This window comes from Solanum lycopersicum, chromosome 4 (genome assembly GCF_036512215.1).
Source record: "Solanum lycopersicum chromosome 4, SLM_r2.1".
NCBI classification, from domain to species: Eukaryota; Viridiplantae; Streptophyta; class Magnoliopsida; order Solanales; family Solanaceae; genus Solanum; species Solanum lycopersicum.
The window spans coordinates 58,214,093-58,241,395 of NC_090803.1; positions in this window are offsets into that span (position 1 = coordinate 58,214,093).

The following is a 27,303-nucleotide window of genomic DNA, read 5'->3' on the forward strand; positions in this document are numbered from 1 at the left end:
AATCACCCAAAAAATGGTGTGCTATAGCACACGAAAATCGTCGAATAGACGCGTATGCTCGCTTCGGGGCTCGTTTGACCCTCCAAATGGGCCGTACAATCCGTGATGGCCAACCATACGCATAGACAAGGTCTTGACAGACGTCCACGAAAAAATTTGGCATTTTTTACATCGGAATCCGGATCACCCAAAAAATGGTGTGCTATAGCACACGAAAATCGTCGAAATGAGGCGTATGCTCGCTTCAGGGCTCGTTTGATCCTCCAAATGGGTCGGACAATCCGTGATGGCCAATCGTATGCATTGACAAGGTCTTGACGGACGTCCACGAAAACATTTGGCATTTTTGACGTCGGAATCCGGATCACCCAAAAAATGGTGCTATAGCACACGAAAATCGTCGAAATGAGGTGTATGCTCGCTTCGGGGCTTGTTTGACCCTCCAAATGGGCTGGACAATCCGTGATGGCCAACCTTATGCATAGACAAGGTCTTGACGGACGTCCACGAAAAAATTTTGCATTTTTGACATCGGAATCCGGATCACCCAAAAAATGGTGTGCTATAGCACACGAAAATCGTCGAAATGAAACGTATGCTCGCTTCGGGGCTCGTTTGACCCTCCAAATGGGCTGGACAATCCGTGATGGCCAACCTTATGCATAGACAAGGTCTTGACGAACGTCCACGAAAAAATTTGGCATTTTTGACGTCGAAATCCGGATCACCCAAAAAATGGTGTGCTATAGCACACGAAAATAATCGAAATGAGGCGTATGGTCGCTTCGGGGCTCGTTTGACCCTCCAAATGGGCCGGACAATCCGTGATGGCCAACCGTATGCACATACAAGGTCTTGACGGACGTCCACGAAAAAATTTGGCATTTTTGACGTCGGAATCCGGATCACCCAAAAAATGGTGTGCTATAGCACACGAAAATCGTCGAAATGAGGCTTATGCTCGCTTTGGGGCTCGTTTGACCCTCCAAATGAGCCGGACAATCCGTGATGACCAACCGTATGCATAGACAAGGTCTTGACGGACGTCCACGAAAAAATTTGGGCATTTTTAACGTCTCTGGATCACCCAAAAAATGGTGTGCTATAGCACACGAAAATCGTCGAAATGAGGCGTATGCTCGCTTCGGTGCTCGTTTGACCCTCCAAATGGGCCAGACAATCCGTGATAGCCAACCGTATGCATAGACAAGGTCTTGACGGACGTCCACGAAAAAATTTGGCATTTTTGACATCGGAATCCGGATCACCCAAAAAATGGTGTGCTATAGCACACGAAAATCGTCGAAATGAGGCGTATGCTCGCTTCGGGGCTCGTTTGACCATCCAAATGGGCCGGACGATCCGTGATGGCCAACCGTATTTATAGACAAGGTCTTGACGGACTTCCATGAAAAAATTTGGTATTTTTGACGTCGGAATCCGGTTCACCCAAAAAATGGTGTGCTATAGCACACGAAAATCGTCGAAATGAGGCGTATGCTCGCTTCGGGGCTTGTTTGACCCTCCAAATGGGCCGGACGATCCGTGATGGCCAACCGTATGCATAGACAAGGTCTTGACGGACGTCCACGAAAAAATTTGGCATTTTTGACGTCGGAATCCGGATCACCCACAAAATGGTGTGCTATAGCACACGAAAATCATCGAAATGAGGCGTATGCTCGCTTCGGGGCTCGTTTGACCCTCCAAATGGGCCGGACAATCCGTGATGGCAAACCGTATGAATAGACAAGGTCTTGACGGACGTCCACGAAAAAATTTGGGCATTTTTAACGTCTCCGGATCACCCAAAAAATGGTGTGCTATAGCACACGAAAATCGTCGAAATGAGGCTTATGCTCGCTTCGGGGCTCGTTTGACCCTCCAAATGGGCCAGACAATCTGTGATGGCCAACCGAATGCATAGACAAGGTCTTGACGGACGTCCACGAAAAAATTTGGCATTTTTGACATCGGAATCGGGATCACCCAAAAAATGGTGTGCTATATAGCACACTAAAATCGTCGAAATGAGGCGTATGCTCGCTTCGGGGCTCGTTTGACCCTCCAAAATGGCCAGACAATCCGTGATGGCAAACCGAATGCATAGACAAGGTCTTGACGGACGTCCACGAAAAAATTTGGCATTTTTGACATCGGAATCGGGATCACCCAAAAAATGGTGTGCTATATAGCACACTAAAATCGTCGAAATGAGGCGTATGCTCGCTTCAGGGCTCATTTGACCCTCCAAATGGGCCGGACAATCCGTGATGGCACACCGTATGCATAGACAAGGTCTTGACGGACGTCCACGAAAAAATTTGGCATTTTTGACGTCGGAATCCGGATCACCTACAAAATGGTGTGCTATAGAACACGAAAATCGTCGAAATGAGGCGTATGCTCGCTTCGGGGCTCGTTTGACCCTCCAAATGGGCCGGACAATCCGTGATGGCCTACCATATGCATAGACAAGGTCTTGACGGACGTCCACGAAAAAATTTTGCATTTTTGACGTCGGAATCTGGATCACCCAAAAAATGGTGTGCTATAGCACACGAAAATCGTCGAAATGAGGTGTATGCTCGCTTCGGGGCTTGTTTGACCCTCCAAATGGCTCGGAAAATCCGTGATGGTCAACCGTATTCATAGACAAGGTCTTGACGGACGTCCACGAAAAAATATGGCATTTTTGACATCGGAATCCGGATCATCCAAAAAATGGTGTGCTATATAGCACACAAAAATCGTCGAAATGAGGCGTATGCTCGCTTCGGGGCTCGTTTGACCCTCCAAATGGCCCAGAAAAATCCGTGATGGCCAACCGTATGCTTAGACAAGGTCTTGACGGACGTCCACGAAAAAATTTGGCATTTTTGACGTCGGAATCCGGATCACCCAAAAAATGGTGTGCTATAGCACACGAAAATCGTCAAAATGAGGCGTATGCTCGCTTCGGGGCTCGTTTGACCCTCCAAATGGGCCGGACAATCCGTGATGGACAACCGTATGCATAGACAAGGTCTTGACGGACGTCCACGAAAAAATTTGGCATTTTTGACGTCGGAATCCGGATCACCCAAAAAATGGTGTGCTATAGCACACGAAAATCGTCGAAATGAGGCGTATGCTCGCTTCGGGGCTCGTTTGACCCTCCAAATGGCCCGGAAAATCCGTGTTGGCCAACCGTATGCATAGAAAAGGTCTTGACGGACGTCCACGAAAAAATTTGGCATTTTTGACGTCGGAATCCGGATCACCCAAAAAAGGTGTGCTATAGCACACGAAAATCGTCAAAATGAAGCGTATGCTCGCTTCGGGGCTCGTTTGACCCTCCAAATGGGCCGGTAAATCCGTGATGGCCAACCGTATGCATAGACAAGGTCTTGACGGACGTCCACGAAAAAATTTGGCATTTTTGACGTCGGAATCCGGATCACCCAAAAAATGGTGTGCTATAGCACACGAAAATCGTTGAAATGAGGCGTATGCTCGCTTCGGGGCTCGTTTGACACTCCAAATTACCCGGACAATCTGTGATGGCCAACCGTATGCATAGACAAGGTCTTGACGGACGTCCACGAAAAAATTTGGCATTTTTGACGTCGGAATCCGGATCACCCAAAAAATGGTGTGCTATAGCACACGAAAATCGTCGAAATAAGGCGTATGCTCGCTTCGGGGCTCGTTTGACCCTCCAAATGGCCCGGACAATCCGTGATGGCCAACCGTATGCATAGAAAAGGTCTTGACGGACGTCCATGAAATAATTTGGCATTTTTGACGTCGGAATCCGGATCACCCAAAAAATGGTGGTCTATAGCACACGAAAATCGTCGAAATGAGGCGTATGCTCGCTTCGGGGCTCGTTTGACCCTCCAAATGGGCCGGACAATCCATGATGGCCGACCGTATGCATAGACAAGGTTTTGACGGACGTCCACGAAAAAATTTTGCATTTTTGACGTCGGAATCTGGATCACCCAAAAAAATGGTGTGCTATAGCACACGAAAATCGTCGAAATGAGGCGTATGCTCGCTTCGGGGCTCGTTTGACCATCCAAATGGGCCGGACATTCCCTGATGGCCAACCGTATGCATAGACGAGGTCTTGCCGGACGTCCACAAAAAAATTTGGCATTTTTGACGTCGGAATCCAGATCACCCAAAAAATGGTGTGCTATAGCATACGAAAATCGTCGAAATGAGGTGTATGCTCGCTTCGGAGCTCGTTTGACCCTCCAAATGGGCCGGACAATCCGTGAAGGCCAACCGTATGCATAGACAAGGTCTTGACGGACGTCCACGAAAAAATTTGGCATTTTTGACGTCGGAATCCGGATCACCCAAAAAATGGTGTGCTATAGCACACGAAAATCGTCGAAATGAGGCGTATGCTCGCTTCGGGGCTCGTTTGACCCTCCAAATGGGCCGAACAATCCGTGACGGCCTACCGTATGCATAGACAAGTTCATGATGGACGTCCACGAAAAAATTTGGCATTTTTGACGTTGGAATTCGGATCACCCAAAAAATGGTGTGCTAGAGCACACGAAAATCGTTGAAATGAGGCGTATGCTCGCTTCAGGGCTCGTTTGACCCTCCAAATAGGCCGGACAATCCGTGATGGCCAACCGTATGCAAAGAAAAGGTCTTGACGGAGGTCCACGATAAAATTTGGCATTTTTGACGTCGGAATCCGGATCACCCAAAAAATGGTGGTCTATAGCACACGAAAATCGTCGAAATGAGGCGTATGCTCGCTTCGGGGCTCATTTGACCCTCCAAATGGGCCGAACAATCCGTGATGGCCAACCATATGCATAGACAAGGTCTTGACGGACGTCCACGAAAAAATTTGGCATTTTTGACGTCGGATTTCGGATCACCCAAAAAATGGTGTGCTATAGCACACGAAAATCGTCGAAATGAGGCTTATGCCCGCTTCGGGGCTCGTTTGACCCTCCAAATGGGCCGAACAATCCGTGATGACCAACCGTATGCATAGACAAAGTCTTGACGGACGTCCACGAAAAAATTTGGGCATTTTTAACGTCGGAATCCGGATCACCCAAAAAATGGTGGTCTATAGCACACGAAAATCGTCGAAATGTGGCGTATGCTCGCTTCGGGGCTCGTTTGACCCTCTAAATGGGCCGGACAATCCGTGATGGCCGACCGTATGCATAAACAAGGTTTTGACGGACGTCCAAGAAAAAATTTGGCATTTTTGACGTCGGAATCCGGATCACCTAAAAAATGGTGTGCTATAGCACATGAAAATCGTCGAAATGAGGCGTATGCTCGCTTCGGGGCTCGTTTGACCCTCCAAATGGCCCGGACAATCCGTGATGGCCAACCGTATGCATAGACAAGGTCTTGACGGATGTCCACAAAAAAATTTGGCATTTTTGACGTCGGAATCCGGATCACCCCAAAAATGGTGTGCTATATAGCACACGAAAATCGTCGAAATGAGGCTTATGCTCGCTTCGGGGCTCGTTTGACCCTCCAAATGGTCCGGACAATCCGTGATGGCCAGCCGTATGCATAGACAAGGTCTTGACGGACGTCCACGAAAAAATTTGGCATTTTTGACGTCGGAATCCGGATCACCCAAAAAATGGTGTGCTATATAGCACACGAAAATCGTTGAAATGAGGCGTATGCTCACTTCGGGGCTCGTTTGACCCTCCAAATGGCCCGGACAAAACGTGATGGCCAACCGTATGCATAGACAAGGTCTTGACGGACGTCTAGAAAAAAATTTGGCATTTTTGATGTCGGAATCTGGATCACCCGAAAAATGGTGTGCTATAGCACACGAAAATCGTCGAAATGAGGCGTATGCTCGCTTCGGGGCTCGTTTGACCCTCCAAATGGCCCAGACAATTCGTGATGGCAAACCGTATGCATAGACAAGGTCTTGACGGACGTCCACGAAAAAATTTGGCATTTTTGATGTCGGAATCCGGATCACCCAAAAAATGGTGTGCTATATAGCACACAAAAATCGTCGAAATGAGGCGTATGCTCGCTTCGGGGCTCGTTTGACCCTCCAAATGGCCCGGACAATCCGTGATGGCAACCGTATGCATAGACAAGGTTTTGACGGACGTCCATGAAAACATTTGGCATTTTTGACGTCGGAATCCGGATCACCCAAAAAATGGTGTGCTATAGCACACGAAAATCGTCAAAATGAGGCGTATGCTCGCTTCGGAGCTTGTTTGACCCTCCAAATGGGCCGGACAATCCATGATGGCCAACCGTATGCATAGATAAGGTCTTGACGGACGTCCACGAAAAAATTTGGCATTTTTGACGTCGGAATCCGGATCACCCAAAAAATGGTGTGCTATAGCACACGAAAATCGTCGAAATGAGGCGTATGCTCGCTTCGGGGCTTGTTTGACCCTCCAAATGGGCCGGACAATCCGTGATGGCCAACCGTATGCATAGACAAGGTCTTGACGGATGTCCACAAAAATATTTGGCATTTTTGACATCGAAATACGGATTATTCAAAAAATGGTGTGCTATAGCACATGAAAATCGTCGAAATGAGTCGTATGCTCGCTTCAGGGCTTGTTTGACCCTCCAAATGGGCCGGACAATCCGTGATGGCAAACCGTATGAATAGACAAGGTCTTGACGGACGTCCACGATAAAATTTGGGCATTTTTAACGTCTCCGGATCACCCAAAAAATGGTGTGCTATAGCACACGAAAATCGTCGAAATGAGGCGTATGCTCGCTCCGGGGCTCGTTTGACCCTCCAAATGGGCCAGACAATCCGTGATGGCCAACCGAATGCATAGACAAGGTCTTGACGGACGTCCACAAAAAAATTTGGCATTTTTGACATCGGAATCCGGATCACCCAAAAAATGGTGTGCTATATAGCACACTAAAATCGTCGAAATGAGGCGTATGCTCGCTTCAGGGCTCATTTGACCCTCCAAATAGGCCGGACAATCCGTGATGGCACACCGTATGCATAGACAAGCTCTTGACGGACGTCCATGAAAAAATTTGGCATTTTTGACGTCGGAATCCGGATCACCCAAAAAATGGTGTGCTATAGCACACGAAAATCGTCGAAATGAGGCGTATGCTCGCTTCGGGGCTCGTTTGACCCTCTAAATGGGCCGGACAATCCGTGATGGCCTACCATATGCATAGACAAGGTCTTGACGGACGTCCACGAAAAAATTTGGCATTTTTGACGTCGGAATCCGGATCACCCAAAAAATGGTGTGCTATAGCACACGAAAATCGTCGAAATGAGGCGTATGCTCGCTTCGGGGCTCGTTTGACCCTCCAAATGGCTCGGAAAATCCTTGATGGCCAACCGTATGCATAGACAAGGTCTTGACGGGCGTCCACGAAAAAATATGGCATTTTTGACATCGGAATCCGGATCACCCAAAAAATGGTGTGCTATATAGCACACAAAAATCGTCGAAATGAGGCGTATGCTCGCTTCGGGGCTCGTTTGACCCTCCAAATGGCCCGGAAAATCCGTGATGGCCAACCGTATGTTTAGACAAGGTCTTGACGGACGTCCACAAAAAAATTTGGCATTTTTGACGTCGGAATCCGGATCACCCAAAAAATGGTGTGCTATAGCACACGAAAATTATGAAAATGAGGCGTATGCTCGCTTCGGGGCTCGTTTGACCCTCCAAATGGGCCGGACAATCCGTGATGGACAACCGTATGCATAGACAAGGTCTTGACGGACGTCCACGAAAAAATTTGGCATTTTTGATGTCGGAATCCGGATCACCCAAAAAATCGTCGAAATGAGGCGTATGCTCGCTTCGGGGCTCGTTTGACCCTCCAAATGGCCCGGAAAATCAGTGATGGCCAACCGTATGCATAGACAAGGTCTAGACGGATGTCCACGAAAAAATTTGGCATTTTTTACGTCGGAATCCGGATCACCCAAAAAATGGTGTGCTATAGCACACGAAAATCGTCAAAATGAGGCGTATGCTCGCTTCGGGGCTCGTTTGACCCTTCAAATGGGCCGGGAAATCCGTGATGGCCAACCGTATGCATAGACAAGGTCTTGACGGACGTCCACGAAAAAATTTGGCATTTTTGACGTCGGAATCCGGATCACCCAAAAAATGGTGTGCTGTAGCACACGAAAATCGTCGAAATGAGGCGTATGCTCGCTTCGGGGCTCGTTTGACCCTCCAAATGGGCCGGACGATCCGTGATGGCCAACCGTATGCATAGACAAGGTCTTGACGGACGTCCACAAAAAAATTTGGCATTTTTGACGTCGGAATCCGGATAACCCACAAAATGGTGTGCTATAGCACACGAAAATCGTCGAAATGAGGCGTATGCTCGCTTCGGGGCTCGTTTGACCCTCCAAATGGGCCGGACAATCCGTGATGGCAAACCGTATGAATAGACAAGGTCTTGACAGACGTCCACGAAAAAATTTGGGCATTTTTAACGTCTCTAGATCACCCAAAAAATGGTGTGCTATAGCACACGAAAATCGTCGAAATGAGGCGTATGCTCGCTTCGGGGCTCATTTGACCCTCCAAATGGGCCAGACAATCCGTGATGGCCAACCGAATGCATAGACAAGGTCTTGACGGACGTCCACAAAAAAATTTGGCATTTTTGACATCGGAATCCGGATCACCCAAAAAATGGTGTGCTATATAGCACACTAAAATCGTCGAAATGAGGCGTATGCTCGCTTCAGGGCTCATTTGACCCTCCAAATGGGCCGGACAATCCGTGATGGCACACCGTATGCATAGACAAGGTCTTGACGGACGTCCACGAAAAAATTTGGCATTTTTGACGTCGGAATCTGGATCACCCAAAAAATGGTGTGCTATAGCACACGAAAATCGTCGAAATGAGGCGTATGCTCGCTTCGGGGCTCGTTTGACCCTCCAAATGGGCCGGACAATCCGTGATGGCCTACCTTATGCATAGACAAGATCTTGACGGACGTCCACGAAAAAATTTGGCATTTTTGACGTCGGAATCCGGATCACCCAAAAAATGGTGTGCTATAGCACACGAAAATCGTCGAAATGAGGCGTATGCTCGCTTCGGGGCTCGTTTGAACCTCCAAATGGCCCGGAAAATCCGTGATGGCCAACCGTATGCATAGACAAGGTCTTAACGGACGTCCACAAAAAAATTTGGCATTTTTGACGTCGGAATCCGGATCACCCAAAAAATGGTGTGCTACAGCACACGAAAATCGTCAAAATGAGGCGTATGCTCGCTTCGGGGCTCGTTTGACCCTCAAAATGGGCCGGGAAATCCGTGATGGCCAACCGTATGCATAGACAAGGTCTTGACGGACGTCCACGAAAAAATTTGGCATTTTTGACGTCGGATTTCGGATCACCCAAAAAATGGTGTGCTATAGCACACGAAAATCGTCGAAATGAGGCTTATGCTCGCTTCAGGGCTCGTTTGACCCTCCAAATGGGCCGGACAATCCGTGATGACCAACCGTATGCATAGACAAGGTCTTGACGGACGTCCACGAAAAAATTTGGGCATTTTTAACGTCGGAATCCGGATCACCCAAAAAATGGTGGTCTATAGCACACGAAAATCGTCGAAATCTGGCGTATGCTCGCTTCGGGGCTCGTTTGACCCTCCAAATAGGCCGGACAATCCGTGATGACCAACCGTATGCATAAACAAGGTCTTGACGGACGTCCACGAAAAAATTTGGGCATTTTTAACGTCGGAATCCGGATCACCCAAAAAATGGTGGTCTATAGCACACGAAAATCGTCGAAATGTGGCGTATGCTCGCTTCGGGGCTCGTTTGACCCTCCAAATGGGCCGGACAATCCGTGATGGCCGACCGTATGCATAGACAAGGTTTTGACGGACGTCCAAGAAAAAATTTGGCATTTTTGACGTCGGAATCCGGATCACCTAAAGAATGGTGTGCTATAGCACACGAAAATCGTCAAAATGAGGCGTATGCTCGCTTCGGGGCTCGTTGGACCCTCCAAATGGCCCGGACAATCCGTGATGGCCAACCGTATGCATAGACAAGGTCTTGACGATGTCCACGAAAAAATTTGGCATTTTTGACGTCAGAATCCGGATCACCTGAAAATCGTCGAAATGAGGCGTATGCTCGCTTCGGGGCTCGTTTGACCCTCCAAATGGCCCGGACAATCCGTGATGGCCAACCGTATGCATAGACAAGGTCTTGACGGACATACACAAAAATATTTGTCATTTTTGACGTCGGAATCCGGATCACCCAAAAAATGGTGTGATATAGCACACGAAAATCGTCGAAATGAGGCGTATGCTCGCTTCGGGGCTCGTTTGACCCTCCAAATGGCCCGAACAATCCGTGATGGCCAACCGTATGCAAAGACAAGGTCTTGACGGACAACCACGAAAAAATTTGGCATTTTTGACGTCGAAATCTGAATCACCCAATAAATGGTGTGCTATAGCACACGGAAATCGTCGAAATGAGGCGTATGCTCGCTTCGTGCTCGTTTGACCCTCCAAACGGCCCAGACAATCCGTGATGGCCAACCGTATGCATAGAAAAGGTCTTGACGGATGTCCACACAAAAATTTGGCATTTTTGACGTCGGAATCCAGATCACCCAAAAAAGGTGTGCTATAGCACACGAAAATCGTCGAAATGAGGCGTATGCTCGCTTCGGGGCTTGTTTGACCCTCCAAATGGCCCGGACAAAACGTGATGGCCAACCGTATGCATAGACAAGGTCTTGACGGACAGCCAGAAAAAAATTTGGCATTTTTGATGTCGGAATCCGGATCACCCGAAAAATGGTGTGCTATAGCACACGAAAATCGTCGAAATGAGGCGTATGCTCGCTTCGGGGCTCGTTTGACCCTCCAAATGGCCCTGACAATCCGTGATGGCCAACCGTATGCATAGACAAGGTCTTGATGGACATCCACGAAAAAATTTTGCATTTTTGACATCGGAATCCGGATCACCCAAAAAATGGTGTGCTATATAGCACACAAAAATCGTCGAAATGAGGCGTATGCTCGCTTCGGGGCTCGTTTGACCCTCCAAATGGCCCAGAAAATCCGTGATGGCAAACCGTATGCTTAGACAAGGTCTTGACGGACGTCCACAAAAAAATTTGGCATTTTTGACGTCGGAATCCGGATCACCCAAAAAATGGTGTGCTATAGCACACGAAAATCGTCGAAATGAGGCGTATGCTCGCTTCGGGGCTTGTTTGACCCTCCAAATGGGCCGGACAATCCGTGATGGCCAACCGTATGCATCGACAAGGTCTTGACGGACGTCCACAAAAATATTTGGCATTTTTGACATCGAAATACGGATTATTTAAAAAATGGTGTGCTATAGCACATGAAAATCGTCGAAATGAGGCGTATGCTCGCTTCAGGGCTTGTTTGACCCTCCAAATGGGCCGGACAATCCGTGATGGCCAATCGAATGCATAGACAAAGTCTTGACGGACGTCCACGAAAAAATTTGGCATTTTTGACGTCGGAATCTGGATCACCCAAAAAATGGTGTGCTATAGCACACGAAAATCGTCGAAATGAGGCGTATGCTCGCTTCGGGGCTCGTTTGACCCTCCAAATGGCCCGGACAATCCGTGATGGCCAACCATATGCATAGACAAGGTCTTGACGGACGTCCACAAAAAAATTTGGCATTTTTGACGTCGGAATCCGGATCACCCAAAAAATGGTGTGCTACAGCACACGAAAATCGTCAAAATGAGGCGTATGCTCGCTTCGGGGCTCGTTTGACCCTCAAAATGGGCCGGGAAATCCGTGATGGCCAACCGTATGCATAGACAAGGTCTTGACGGACGTCCACGAAAAAATTTGGCATTTTTGACGTCGGATTTCGGATCACCCAAAAAATGGTGTGCTATAGCACACGAAAATCGTCGAAATGAGGCTTATGCTCGCTTCAGGGCTCGTTTGACCCTCCAAATGGGCCGGACAATCCGTGATGACCAACCTTATGCATAGACAAGGTCTTGACGGACGTCCACGAAAAAATTTGGGCATTTTTAACGTCGGAATCCGGATCACCCAAAAAATGGTGGTCTATAGCACACGAAAATCGTCGAAATCTGGCGTATGCTCGCTTCGGGGCTCGTTTGACCCTCCAAATAGGCCGGACAATCCGTGATGACCAACCGTATGCATAAACAAGGTCTTGACGGACGTCCACGAAAAAATTTGGGCATTTTTAACGTCGGAATCCGGATCACCCAAAAAATGGTGGTCTATAGCACACGAAAATCGTCGAAATGTGGCGTATGCTCGCTTCGGGGCTCGTTTGACCCTCCAAATGGGCCGGACAATCCGTGATGGCCGACCGTATGCATAGACAAGGTTTTGACGGACGTCCAAGAAAAAATTTGGCATTTTTGACGTCGGAATCCGGATCACCTAAAGAATGGTGTGCTATAGCACACGAAAATCGTCAAAATGAGGCGTATGCTCGCTTCGGGGCTCGTTGGACCCTCCAAATGGCCCGGACAATCCGTGATGGCCAACCGTATGCATAGACAAGGTCTTGATGATGTCCACGAAAAAATTTGGCATTTTTGACGTCAGAATCTGGATCACCTGAAAATCGTCGAAATGAGGCGTATGCTCGCTTCGGGGCTCGTTTGACCCTCCAAATGGCCCGGACAATCCGTGATGGCCAACCGTATGCATAGACAAGGTCTTGACGGACATACACAAAAATATTTGTCATTTTTGACGTCGGAATCCGGATCACCCAAAAAATGGTGTGATATAGCACACGAAAATCGTCGAAATGAGGCGTATGCTCGCTTCGGGGCTCGTTTGACCCTCCAAATGGCCCGAACAATCCGTGATGGCCAACCGTATGCATAGACAAGGTCTTGACGGACAACCACGAAAAAATTTGGCATTTTTGACGTCGAAATCTGAATCACCCAATAAATGGTGTGCTATAGCACACGGAAATCGTCGAAATGAGGCGTATGCTCGCTTCGTGCTCGTTTGACCCTCCAAACGGCCCAGACAATCCGTGATGGCCAACCGTATGCATAGAAAAGGTCTTGACGGATGTCCACACAAAAATTTGGCATTTTTGACGTCGGAATCCGGATCACCCAAAAAAGGTGTGCTATAGCACACGAAAATCGTCGAAATGAGGCGTATGCTCGCTTCAGGGCTTGTTTGACCCTCCAAATGGCCCGGACAAAACGTGATGGCCAACCGTATGCATAGACAAGGTCTTGACGGACGTCCAGAAAAAAATTTGGCATTTTTGATGTCGGAATCCGGATCACCCGAAAAATGGTGTGCTATAGCACACGAAAATCGTCGAAATGAGGCGTATGCTCGCTTCGGGGCTCGTTTGACCCTCCAAATGGCCCTGACAATCCGTGATGGCCAACCGTATGCATAGACAAGGTCTTGATGGACATCCACGAAAAAATTTTGCATTTTTGACGTCGGAATCCGGATCACCCAAAAAATGGTGTGCTATATAGCACACAAAAATCGTCGAAATGAGGCGTATGCTCGCTTCGGGGCTCGTTTGACCCTCCAAATGGCCCGGAAAATCCGTGATGGCAAACCGTATGCTTAGACAAGGTCTTGACGGACGTCCACAAAAAAATTTGGCATTTTTGACGTCGGAATCCGGATCACCCAAAAAATGGTGTGCTATAGCACACGAAAATCGTCGAAATGAGGCGTATGCTCGCTTCGGGGCTTGTTTGACCCTCCAAATGGTCCGGACAATCCGTGATGGCCAACCGTATGCATCGACAAGGTCTTGACGGACGTCCACAAAAATATTTGGCATTTTTGACATCGAAATACGGATTATTCAAAAAATGGTGTGCTATAGCACACGAAAATCGTCGAAATGAGGCGTATGCTCGCTTCAGGGCTTGTTTGACCCTCCAAATGGGCCGGACAATCCGTGATGGCCAATCGAATGCATAGACAAAGTCTTGACGGACGTCCATGAAAAAATTTGGCATTTTTGACATCGGAATACGGATCACCCAAAAAATGGTGTGCTATAGCACTAGAAAATCGTCGAAATAAGGCGTATGCTCGCTTTGGGGCTTGTTTGACCCTCCAAATGGGCCGTACAATCCGTGATGGCCAACCATATGCATAGACAAGGTCTTGACGGACGTCCACGAAAAAATTTGGTACATTTGACGTCGGAATCCGGATCACCCAAAAAATGGTGTGCTATAGAACACGAAAATCATCGAAATATGGCATATGCTCGCTTCGGGGCTCGTTTGACCCTCCAAAAGGGCCGGACAATCCGTGATAGCCAACCGTATGCATAGACAATGACTTGACGGACGTCCACGAAAACTTTTTGCATTTTTGACATCGGAATCCGGATCACCCAAAAAATGGTGTGCTATAGCATACCAAAATTGTCGAAATGAGGCGTATGCTCGCTTCGGGGCTTGTTTGACCCTCCAAATAGGCCGGACAATCCGTGATGGCCAATCGAATGCATAGACAAGGTCTTGATGGACGTCCATGAAAAAATTTGGCATTTTTGACATCGGAATCCGGATCACCCAAAAAATGGTGTGCTATAGCACACGAAAATCATCGAAATGAGGCGTATGCTTGCTTCGGGGCTCGTTTGACCCTCCAAATGGGCCGGACAATCCGTGATGGCCAACCGTATGCATAGACAAGGTCTTGACAGACGTCCATGAAAAAATTTGGCATTTTTTACGTCGGAATCCGGATCACCCAAAAAATGGTGTGCTATAGCACACGAAAATCATCGAAATGAGGCGTATGCTCGCTTCGGGGCTCGTTTGACCCTTCAAATGGGCCGGACAATCCGTGATGGCCAACCGTATGCAATGACAAGGTCTTGACGGACGTCCACGAAAAAATTTGGCATTTTTGACGTCGGAATCCGGATCACCCAAAAAATGGTGTGCTATAGCACACGAAAATCATCGAAATGAGGCGTATGCTCGCTTCGGGGCTCGTTTGACCCTCCAAATAGGCCGGACGAGCCGTGATGGCCAACCGTATGCATAGACAAGGTCTTGACGGACGTTTACAAAAAAATTTAGCATTTTTGACGTCGGAATCCGGATCACCCACAAAATGGTGTGCTATAGCACACGAAAATCGTCGAAATGAGGCGTATGCTCGCTTCGGGGCTCGTTTGACCCTCCAAATGGGCCGGACAATCCGTGATGGCAAACCGTATGAATAGACAAGGTCTTGACGGACGTCCACGAAAAAATTTGGGCATTTTTAACGTCTCCGGATCACCCAAAAAATGGTGTGCTATAGCACACAAAAATCGTCGAAATGAGGCGTATGCTCGCTTCGGGGCTCGTTTGACCCTCAAAATGGGCCGGACAATCCGTGATGGCCAATCGTATGCATAGACAAGGTCTTGCCGGACGTCCACAAAAAAATTTGGCATTTTTGACGTCGAAATCCAGATCACCTAAAAAATGGTGTGCTATAGCATACGAAAATCGTCGAAATGAGGTGTATGCTCGCTTCGGAGCTCGTTTGACCCTCCAAATGGGCCGGACAATCCGTGATGGCCAACCATATGCATAGACAAGTTCTGGACGGACGTCCACGAAAAAATTTGGCATTTTTGACGTCGGAATCCTGATCACCCAAAAAATGGTGTGCTATAGCACACGAAAATCGTCGAAATGAGGCGTATGCTCGCTTCGGGGCTCGTTTGACCCTCCAAATGGGCCGAACAATCCGTGACGGCCTACCGTATGCATAGACAAGGTCATGACAGAGGTCCACGAAAAAATTTGGCATTTTTGACGTCGGAATCCGGATCACCCAAAAAATGGTGTGCTATAGCACACGAAAATCGTCGAAATGAGGCGTATGCTCGCTTCGGGGCTCGTTTGACCCTCCAAATGGGCCGAACAATCCGTGATGGCCAACCATATGCATAGACAAGGTCTTGACGGACGTCCACGAAAAAATTTGGCATTTTTGACGTCGGATTTCGGATCACCCAAAAAATGTTGTGCTATAGCACACGAAAATCGTCGAAATGAGGCTTATGCTCGCTTCAGGGCTCGTTTGACCCTCCAAATGGGCTGGACAATCCGTGATGACCAACCGTATGCATAGACAAGGTCTTGACGGACGTCCACGAAAAAATTTGGGCATTTTTAACGTCGGAATCCGGATCACCCAAAAAATGGTGTGCTATAGCACACGAAAATCGTCGAAATGAGGCGTATGCTCGCTTCGGGGCTCGTTTGACCCTCCAAATGGCCCGGACAATCCGTGATGGCCAACCGTATGCATAGACAAGGTCTTGACGGACGTCCACGAAAAAATTTGGCATTTTTGACGTCGGAATCCGGATCACCCCAAAAATGGTGTGCTATATAGCACACGAAAATCGTCGAAATGAGGCTTATGCTCGCTTCGGGGCTCGTTTGACCCTCCAAATGGTCTGGACAATCCGTGATGGCCAACCGTATGCATAGACAAGGTCTTGACGGACGTCCACGAAAAAATTTGGCATTTTTGACGTCGGAATCCGGATCACCCAAAAAATGGTGTGCTATATAGCACACGAAAATCGTCGAAATGAGGCGTATGCTCGCTTCGGGGCTCGTTTGACCCTCCAAATGGCCCGGACAAAATGTGATGGCCAACCGTATGCATAGACAAGGTCTTGACGGACGTCCAGAAAAAAATTTGGCATTTTTGATGTCGGAATCCGGATCACCCGAAAAATGGTGTGCTATAGCACACGAAAATCGTCGAAATGAGGCGTATGCTCGCTTCGGGGCTCGTTTGACCCTCCAAATGGCCCGGACAATCCGTGATGGCCAACCGTATGCATAGACAAGGTCTTGACGGACGTCCACGAAAAAATTTGGAATTTTTGATGTCGGAATCCGGATTACCCAAAAAATGGTGTGCTATATAGCACACAAAAATCATCGAAATGAGGCGTATGCTCGCTTCGGGGCTCGTTTGACCCTCCAAATGGCCCGGACAATCTGTGATGGCCAACCGTATGCATAGACAAGGTCTTGACGGACGTCCATGAAAACATTTGGCATTTTTTACGTCGGAATCCGGATCACCCAAAAAATGGTGTGCTATAGCACACGAAAATCATCGAAATGAGGCGTATGCTCGCTTCGGGGCTCGTTTGACCCTCCAAATGGGTCGGACAATCCGTGATGGCCAACCGTATGCATAGACAAGATCTTGACGGACGTCCACGAAAATATTTGGCATTTTTGACATCAGAATCCGGATCACCCAAAGAATGGTGTGCTATAGCACATGAAAATCGTCGAAATGAGGCGTATGCTCGCTTCGGGGCTCGTTTGACCCTCCAAATGGCCTGGACAATCCGTGATGGCCAACCGTATGCATAGACAAGGTCTTGACGGACGTCCACGAAAAAATTTGGCATTTTTGACGTCGGAATCCGGATCACCCCAAAAATGGTGTGCTATATAGCACACGAAAATCGTCGAAATGAGGCTTATGCTCGCTTCGGGGCTCGTTTGACCCTCCAAATGGTCTGGACAATCCGTGATGGCCAACCGTATGCATATACAAGGTCTAAACGGACGTCCACGAAAAAATTTGGCATTTTTGACGTCGGAATCCGGATCACCCAAAAAATGGTGTGCTATATAGCACACGAAAATCGTCGAAATGAGGCGTATGCTCGCTTCGGGGCTCGTTTGACCCTCCAAATGGCCCGGACAAAATGTGATGGCCAACCGTATGCATAGACAAGGTGTTGACGGACGTCTAGAAAAAAATTTGGCATTTTTGATATCGGAATCCGGATCACCCGAAAAATGGTGTGCTATAGCACACGAAAATCGTCGAAATGAAGCGTATGCTCGCTTCGGGGCTTGTTTGACCCTCCAAATGGCTCGGACAATCCGTGATGGCCAACCGTATGCATAGACAAGGTCTTGACGGACGTCCACGAAAAAATTTGGAATTTTTGATGTCGGAATCCGGATCACCCAAAAAATGGTGTGCTATATAGCACACAAAAATCATCGAAATGAGGCGTATGCTCGCTTCAGGGCTCGTTTGACCCTCCAAATGGCCCGGACAATCCGTGATGGCCAACCGTATGCATATACAAGGTCTTGAAGGACGTCCACGAAAAAATTTGGCATTTTTGACATCGGAATCCGGATCACCCAAAAAATGGTGTGCTATAGCACACGAAAATCGTCGAAATGAGGCGTATGCTCGCTTCGGGGCTCGTTTGACTCTCCAAATGGGCTAGACAATCCATGATGGCCAACCATATGCATAGACAAGGTCTTGACGGACGTCCACGAATAAATTTGGCATTTTTGATGTCGGAATCCGGATCACTAAAAAAATGGTGTGCTATGGCACTAGAAAATCGTCGAAATAAGGCGTATGCTCGCTTTGGGGCTTGTTTGACCCTCCAAATGGGCCGTACAATCCGTGATGGCCAACCGTATGCATAGACAAGGTCTTGACGGACGTCCACGAAAAAATTTGGCACATTTGACGTCGGAATCCGGATCACCCAAAAAATGGTGTGCTATAGCACACGAAAATCATCGAAATATGGCATATGCTCGCTTCGGGGCTCGTTTGACCCTCCAAAAGGGCCGGACAATCCGTGATAGCCAACCGTATGCATAGACAATGTCTTGACGGACCTTCAAGGAAATTTTTTGCATTTTTGACATCGGAATCCGGATCACCCAAAAAATGGTGTGCTATAGCATACCAAAATTGTCGAAATGAGGCGTATGCTCACTTCGGGGCTTGTTTGACCCTCCAAATAGGCCGGACAATCCGTGATGGCCAATCGAATGCATAGACAAGGTCTTGACGGACGTCCATGAAAAAATTTGGCATTTTTGACATCGGAATCCGGATCACCCAAAAAATGGTGTGCTATAGCACACGAAAATCATCGAAATGAGGCGTATGCTCGCTTCGGGGCTCGTTTGACCCTCCAAATGGGCCGGACAATCCGTGATGGCCAACCGTATGCATAGACAAGGTCTTGACGGACGTCCATGAAAAAATTTGGCATTTTTGACGTCGGAATCCGTATCACCCAAAAAATGGTGTGCTATAGCACACGAAAATCATCGAAATGAGGCGTATGCTCGCTTCGGGGCTCATTTGACCCTTCAAATGGGCCGGACAATCTGTGATGGCCAACCGTATGCAATGACAAGGTCTTGACGGACGTCCACGAAAAAATTTGGCATTTTTGACGTCAGAATCCGGATCACCCAAAAAATGGTGTGCTATAGCACACGAAAATCGTCGAAATGAGGCGTATGCTCGCTTCGGGGCTCGTTTGACCCTCCAAATGGCCCGGACAATCCGTGATGGCCAACCGTATGCATAGACAAGATCTTGACGGACATCCACGAAAAAATTTGGCATTTTGGACGTCGGAATCCGGATCACTCAAAAAATGGTGTGCTATAGCACACGAAAATCGTCGAAATGAGGCTTATGCTCGCTTCGGGACTCGTTTGACCCTCCAAATTGGCCGGACAATCCGTGATGGCCAACCGTATGCATAGACAATGTCTTGACGGACGTCCACAAAAAAATTTGGCATTTTTGATGTCGGAATCCCGATCACCCGAAAAATGGTGTGCTATAGCACACGAAAATCGTCGAAATGAGGCATATGCTCGCTTCGGGGCTCGTTTAACCCTACAAATGGGCCGGACAATCCTTGATGGCCAACCGTATGCATAGACAAGGTCTTGACAGATGTCCACGAAAAAATTTGGCATTTTTGATGTCGGAATCCGGATCACCCAAAAAATGGTGTGCTATAGCACACGAAAATCGTCGAAATGAGGCGTATGCTGGTTTCGGGGCTTGTTTGACCCTCCAAATGAGCCGGACAATCCGTGATGACCAACCGTATGCATAGACAAGGTCTTGACGGACGTCCACGAAAAAATTTGGCATTTTTGACGTCGGAATCCGGATCACCCAAAAAATGGTGTGCTATAGCACACGAAAATCGTCGAAATGAGGCGTATGCTCGCTTCGGGGCTCGTTTGACCCTCCAAATGGCCTGGACAATCCGTGATGGCCAACCGTATGCATAGACAAGGTCTTGACGGACGTCCACAAAAACATTTGGCATTTTTGATGTCGGAATCCGGATCACCCGAAAAATGGTGTGCTATAGCACACGAAAATCATCGAAATGAGGCGTATTCTCGCTTCGGGGCTCGTTTGACCCTCCAAATGGCCCGGACAATCCGTGATGGACAACCGTATGCATAGACAAGGTCTTGACGGACGTCCACGAAAAAATTTGGCATTTTTGATGTCGGAATCCAGATAACATGAAAAATGGTGTGCTATAGCACACGAAAATCATCGAAATGAGGCGTATGCTCGCTTCGGGGCTCGTTTGACCCTCCAAATGGGCCGGACAATCCGTGATGGCCAACCGTATGCATAGACAAGGTATTGACGGACGTCCACGAAAAAATTTGGCATTTTTGACGTCGGAACCCGGATCACCCAAAAAATGGTGTGCTATATAGCACACGAAAATCGTCGAAATGAGGCGTATGCTCGCTTCGGGGCTCGTTTGACCCTCCAAATGGTCCGTACAATCCGTGATGGCCAACCGTATGCATAGACAAAGTCTTGACGGACGTCCACGAAAAATTTTTGCATTTTTGACGTCGAAATCCGGATTACCCAAAAAATGGTGTGCTAAATAGCACACGAAAATCGTTGGAATGAGGCGTATGCTCGCTTCGGGGCTCGTTTGACCCTCCAAATGGCCCGGACAATCCGTGATGGCCAACCGTATGCATAGACAAGGTCTTGACGGACGTCCACAAAAAAATTTGGCATTTTTGATGTCGGAATCCGGATCACCCGAAAAATGGTGTGCTATAGCACACGAAAATCGTTGAAATAAGGCGTATGCTCGTTTCGGGGCTCGTTTGACCCTCCAAATGGCTCGGACAATCCGTGATCGCCAACCGTATGCATAGACAAGGTCTTGACGGACGTCCACGAAAAGATTTGGCATTTTTGATGTCAGAATCCGGATCACCTGAAAAATGGTGTGCTATAGCACACGAAAATTGTCGAAATGGGGCGTATGCTCGCTTCGCGGCTCGTTTGACCCTCCAAATGGGCCGGACAATCTGTGATGGCCAACCGTATGCATAGACAAGGTCTTGACGGACGTCCACGAAAAAATTTGGCATTTTTGACGTCGGAATCCGGATCACCCGAAAAATGGTGTGCTATAGCACACGAAAATCGTCGAAATGAGGCGTATGCTCGCTTCGGGGCTTGTTTGACCCTCCAAATGGGCCGGACAATCCATGATGGCCAACCGTATGCATAGACAAGCTCTTGACGGACGTCCACGAAAAAATTTGGCATTTTTGACGTCGGAATCAGGATCACCCAGAAAATGGTGTGCTATAGCACACGAAAATCGTCGAAATGAGGCATATGCTCGCTTCGGGGCTCATTTGACCCTCCAAATGGGCCGGACAATCCGTGAATGCCAACCGTATTCATAGACAAGGTCTTAACGGACGTACAATAAAAAATTTGGCATTTTTGATGTCGGAATCCGGATCACCCGAAAAATGGTGTGCTATAGCACACGAAAATCGTCGAAATGAGGCGTATGCTCGCTTCGGGGCTCGTTTGACCCTCCAAATGGCCCGGACAATCCGTGATGGCCAACCGTATGTATAGACAAGGTCTTGACGGACGTCCACAAAAAAATTTGGCATTTTTAATGTCGGAATCCGGATCACCTGAAAAATGGTGTGCTATAGCACACGAAAATCGTCGAAATGAGGCGTATGCTCGCTTCGGGGCTCGTTTGACCCTCCAAATAGGCCGGACAATCCGTGATGGCACCCCGTATGCATAGAAAAGGTCTTGACGGACGTCCACGAAAAAATTTTGCATTTTTGACGTCGGAATCCGGATCATCCAAAAAATGGAATGCTAATGCACACGAAAATCATCGAAATGAGGCGTATGCTCGCTTCGGGGCTCGTTTGACCCTCCAAATGGGCCGGACAATCCGTGATGGCCAACCGTATGCATAGACAAGGTCTTGACGGACGTCCACAAAAAATTTTGGCATTTTTGACGTCGGAATCCGGATCACCCAAAAAATGGTGTGCTGTAGCACACGAAAATTGTCGAAATGAGGCTTATGCTCGATTCGGGGCTCGTTTGACCCTCCAAATGGGCCAGACAATCCGTGATGGCCAACCGTATGCATAGACAAGTTCTTGACGGACGTCCATGAAAAAATTTGGCATTTTTGACGTCAGAATCCGGATCACCTAAAAATGGTGTGCAATAGCACACGAAAATCGTCGAAATGAGGCGTATGCTCGCTTCGGGTCCCGTTTGACCCTCCAAATATGCCGGACAATCCGTGATGGCCAACCGTATGCATAGATAAGGTCTTGACGGACGTCCACGAAAACATTTGGCATTTTTGACGTCTGAATCCGGATCACCCAAAAAATGGTGTCCATTAGCACACGAAAATCGTCGAAATGAGGCGTATGCTCGCTTCGGGGCTCGTTTGACTTTACAAATGGGCCGGACAATCCGTGATGGACAACCGTATGCATAGACAAGTTTTTGACGGACGTCCACGAAAAAATTTGGCATTTTTGATGTCGGAATCCAGATCACCCAAAAAATGGTGTGCTATATAGCACACGAAAATCGTCGAAATGAGGCGTATGCTCGCTTCGGGGCTCGTTTGACCCTCCAAATGGCCCGAACAATCCGTGATGGCCAACCATATTCATAGACAAGGTCTTGACTGACGTCCACGAAAAAATTTGGCATTTTTGACGTCGAAATCCGGATCACCCAAAAAATAATGTGCTATATAGCACACAAAAATCGTCGAAATGAGGCGTATGCTCGCTTCGGGGCTCGTTTGACCGTCTAAATGGGCCGGACAATCAGTGAAGGCCAACCGTATGTATAGACAAGGTCTTGACGGACGTCCACGAAAAATTTGGCATTTTTGACGTCGGAATCCAGATCACCCGAAAAATGGTGTCCTATAGCACACGAAAATCGTCGAAATGAGGCGTATGCTCGCTTCGGGGCTCGTTTGACCCTCCAAATGGGCCGGACAATCCGTGATGGCCAACCGTATGCATAGACAAGGTCTTGACAGACGTCCACGAAAAATTTTTGCATTTTTGACGTCGGAATTCGGATCACCCAAAAAAAGGTGGGCTATAGCACACGAAAATCGTCGAAATGAGGCGTATGCTCGCTTCGGGGCTCGTTTGACCGTCTAAATGGGCCGGACAATCAGTGATGGCCAACCGTATGTATAGACAAGGTCTTGACGGACGTCCACGAAAAATTTGGCATTTTTGACGTCGGAATCCGGATCACCCAAAAAATTGTGTGCTATAGCACACGAAAATCATCGAAATGAGGCGTATGCTCGCTTCGGGGCTCGTTTGACCCTCCAAATGGCCCGGACAATCCGTGATGGCCAACCGTATGCATAGACAAGGTCGTAACGGACGTCCACGAAAAATTTGGCATTTTTGACATCGGAATTCGGATCACCCAAAAAATGGTGTATTATAGCACACGAAAATCGTCAAAATGAGGCGTTTGCCCGCTTCGGGGCTCGTTTGACCCTCCAAATGGCCCGGACAATCCATGATGGCCAACCGTATGCATAGAAAAGGTCTTGATGGACGTCCATGAAAAAATTTGGCATTTTTTACGTCGGAATCCGGATCACCCAAAAAATGGTGTGCTATAGCACACGAAAATCGTCGAAATGAGGCGTATGCTCGCTTCGGGGATTGTTTGACCCTCCAAATGGCTCGGAAAATCAGTGATGGCCAACCGTATGCATAGACAAGGTCTTGACGGACGTCCACAAAAAAATTTGGAATTTTTGACGTCGGAATCCGGATCACCCAAAAAATGGTGTGCTATAGCACACGAAAATCGTCGAAATGAGGCGTATGCTCGCTTCGGGGCTCGTTTGACCCTCCAAATGGCCCGGACAATCCGTGATGGCCAACCGTATGCATAGACAAGGTCTTGATGGACGTCCACGAAAAAATTTGGCATTTTGACGTCGTAATCCGGATCACCCAAAAAATGGTGTTCTATAGCACACGAAAATCGTCAGAATGAGGCGTTTGCTCGCTTCGGGGCTCGTTTGACCCTCTAAATGGCTCGGACAATCCGTGATGGCCAACCGTATGCACAGACAAGGTCTTGACGGACGTCCACAAAAAAATGTGGCATTTTTTACGTCGGAATCCGGATCACCCAAAAAATGGTGTGCTATAGCACACGAAAATCATCGAAATGAGGCGTATGCTCACTTCGGGGCTCGTTTGACCCTCCAAATGGCCCGGACAATCCGTGATGGCCAACTGTATGTATAGACAAGGTCTTGACGGACGTCCATGAAAAAATTTGTTATTTTTCATGTCAGAATCCAGTTCACCCAAAAAATGGTGTGCTATAGCACACGAAAATCGTCGAAATGAGGCCTATGCTCGCTTCGGGGCTCGTTTGACCCTCCAAATGGCCCGGACAATCCGTGATGGCTAACCGTATGCATAGACAAGGTCTTGACGGACGTCCACGAAAAAATTTGGCATTTTTGACGTCGGAATTCGGATCACCCAAAAAATGGTGTGCTATAGAACACAAAAATCGTCGAAATGAGGCGTATGCTCGCTTCGGGGCTCGTTTGACCCTTCAAATGGCCCGGACAATCCATGATGGCCAACCGTATGCATATAGAAGGTCTTGACAGACGTCCGCGAAAAAATTTGGCATTTTTGACGTTGGAATTCGGATCACCCAAAAAATGGTGTGCTATAGCACACGAAAATCGTCGAAATGAAGCGTATGCTCTCTTTAGGGCTCGTTTGACCCTCCAAATGGGCCGGACAATCCGTGATGGCAAACCGTATGCATAGACAAGGTCTTTACGGACAACCACGAAAAAATTTGGCATTTTTGACGTCGGAATCCGGATCACCCGAAAAATGGTGTGCTACAGCACACGAAAATCGTCGAAATGAGGCGTATGCTTGCTTCAGGGCTCGTTTGACCCTCCAAATGGGCCGGACAATCCGTGATGGCCAACCGTAAGCATAGACAAGGTATTGATGGACGTCCACGAAAAAATTTGGCATTTTTGACGTTGGAATCCGGATCACCCAAAAAATGGTGTGCTATAGCACACGAAAATCGTCGAAATGAAGCGTATGCTTGCTTCGGGGCTCGTTTGACCCTCCAAATGGGCCGGACAATCCGTGATGGCCAACCGTATGCATAGACAAGGTCTTGACGGACGTCCACGAAAAAATTTGGCATTTTTGACGTCAGAATCTGGATCACCCAAAAAATGGTGTGCTATAGCACACGAAAATTGTCGAAATGAAGCGTATGCTTGCTTCGGGGCTCGTTTGACCCTCCAAATGGGCCGGACAATCCGTGATGGCCAACCGTATGAATAGACAAGGTCTTGACGGACGTCCACGAAAAAATTTGGCATTTTTGACGTCGGAATCCGGATCACCTAAAAAATGGTGTGTTATAGCACACGAAAATCGTCGAAATGAGGCGTATGCTCGCTTCGGGGCTCGTTTGACCCTCCAAATGGCCCGGACAATCTGTGATGGCCAACCGTATGCATAGACAAGGTCTTGATGGACGTCCACGAAAAAATTGTGCATTTTTGACGTCGGAATCCAGATCACAGAAAAAACAATGTGCTATAGCACAAGAAAATCGTCGAAATGAGGCGTATGCTCGCTTCGGGGCTCGTTTGACCCTCCAAACGGCCCGGACAATCCGTGATGGCCAACCGTATGCATAGACAAGGTCTTGAAGGACGTCCACGAAAAAATTTGGCATTTTTGACGTCGAAATCTTGATTATACAAAAAATGGTGTGCTATATCACACGAAAATCGTCGAAATGAGGGGTATGCTCGCTTCGGGGCTCGTTTGACCCTCCAAATGGCCCGGACAATCCGTGATGGCCAACCGTATGCATAGACAAGGTCTTGACGGACGTCCACGAAAAAATTTGGCATTTTTGACGTCGGAATCTGGATCACCCAAAAAATGGTGTGCTATAGCACACGAAAATCGTCGAAATGAGGCGTATGCTCCCTTCGGGGCTCGTTTGACCGTCCAAATGGCCCGGACAATCCGTGATGGCCAAACGTATGCATAGAAAAGGTCTTGACGGACGTCCACGAAAACATTTGGCATTTTTGACGTCGGAATCCGGATCACCCACAAAATGGTGTGCTATAGCACACGAAAATCGTCGAAATGAGGCGTATGCTCGCTTCGGGGCTCGTTTGACCCTCCATGTGGCCCAGACAATCCGTTATGGACAACCGTATGCATAGACAAGGTCTTGAAGGACATCCACGAAAAAATTTGGCATTTTTGACGTTGGAATCCGGATCACCCAAAAAATGGTGTGCTATAGCACACGAAAATCGTCGAAATGAGGCGTATGCTCGCTTCGGGGCTTGTTTGTCCCTCCAAATGGCCTGGACAATCCGTGATGGCCAACCGTATGCATAGACAAGGTCTTGACGGACATCCATGAAAAAATTTGGCATTTTTGACATCGGAATCCGGATCACCCAAAAAATGGTGTGCTATAGCACACAAAAATTCTCGAAACAAGGCGTATGCTCGCTTCGGGGCTCGTTTGACCCTCCAAATGGCCCGGTCAATCCATGATGGCCAACCGTATGCATAGACAAGGTCTTGACGGACGTCCACGAAAAAATTTGGCATTTTTGACGTCGGAATCCGGATCACCCAAAAAATGGTGTGCTATAGCACACGAAAATCGTCGAAATGAGGCGTATGCTCGCTTCAGGGCTCGTTTGACCCTCCAAATGGCCCGGCAATCCGTGATGGACAACCGTATGCATAGACAAGGTCTTGACGGATGTCCACGAAAAAATTTGGTATTTTTGACGTTGGATTCCGGATCAGCCAAAAAATGGTGTGCTATAGCACACGAAAATCGTCGAAATGAGGCGTATGCTCGTTTCGGGGCTCGTTTGACCCTCCAAATGGCCTGGACAATCCATGATGGCCAACTGTATGCATAGACAAGGTAGTGACGGACGTCCACGAAAAAATTTGGCATTTTTGACGTTGGAATCCGGATCACCCAAAAAATGGTGTGCTA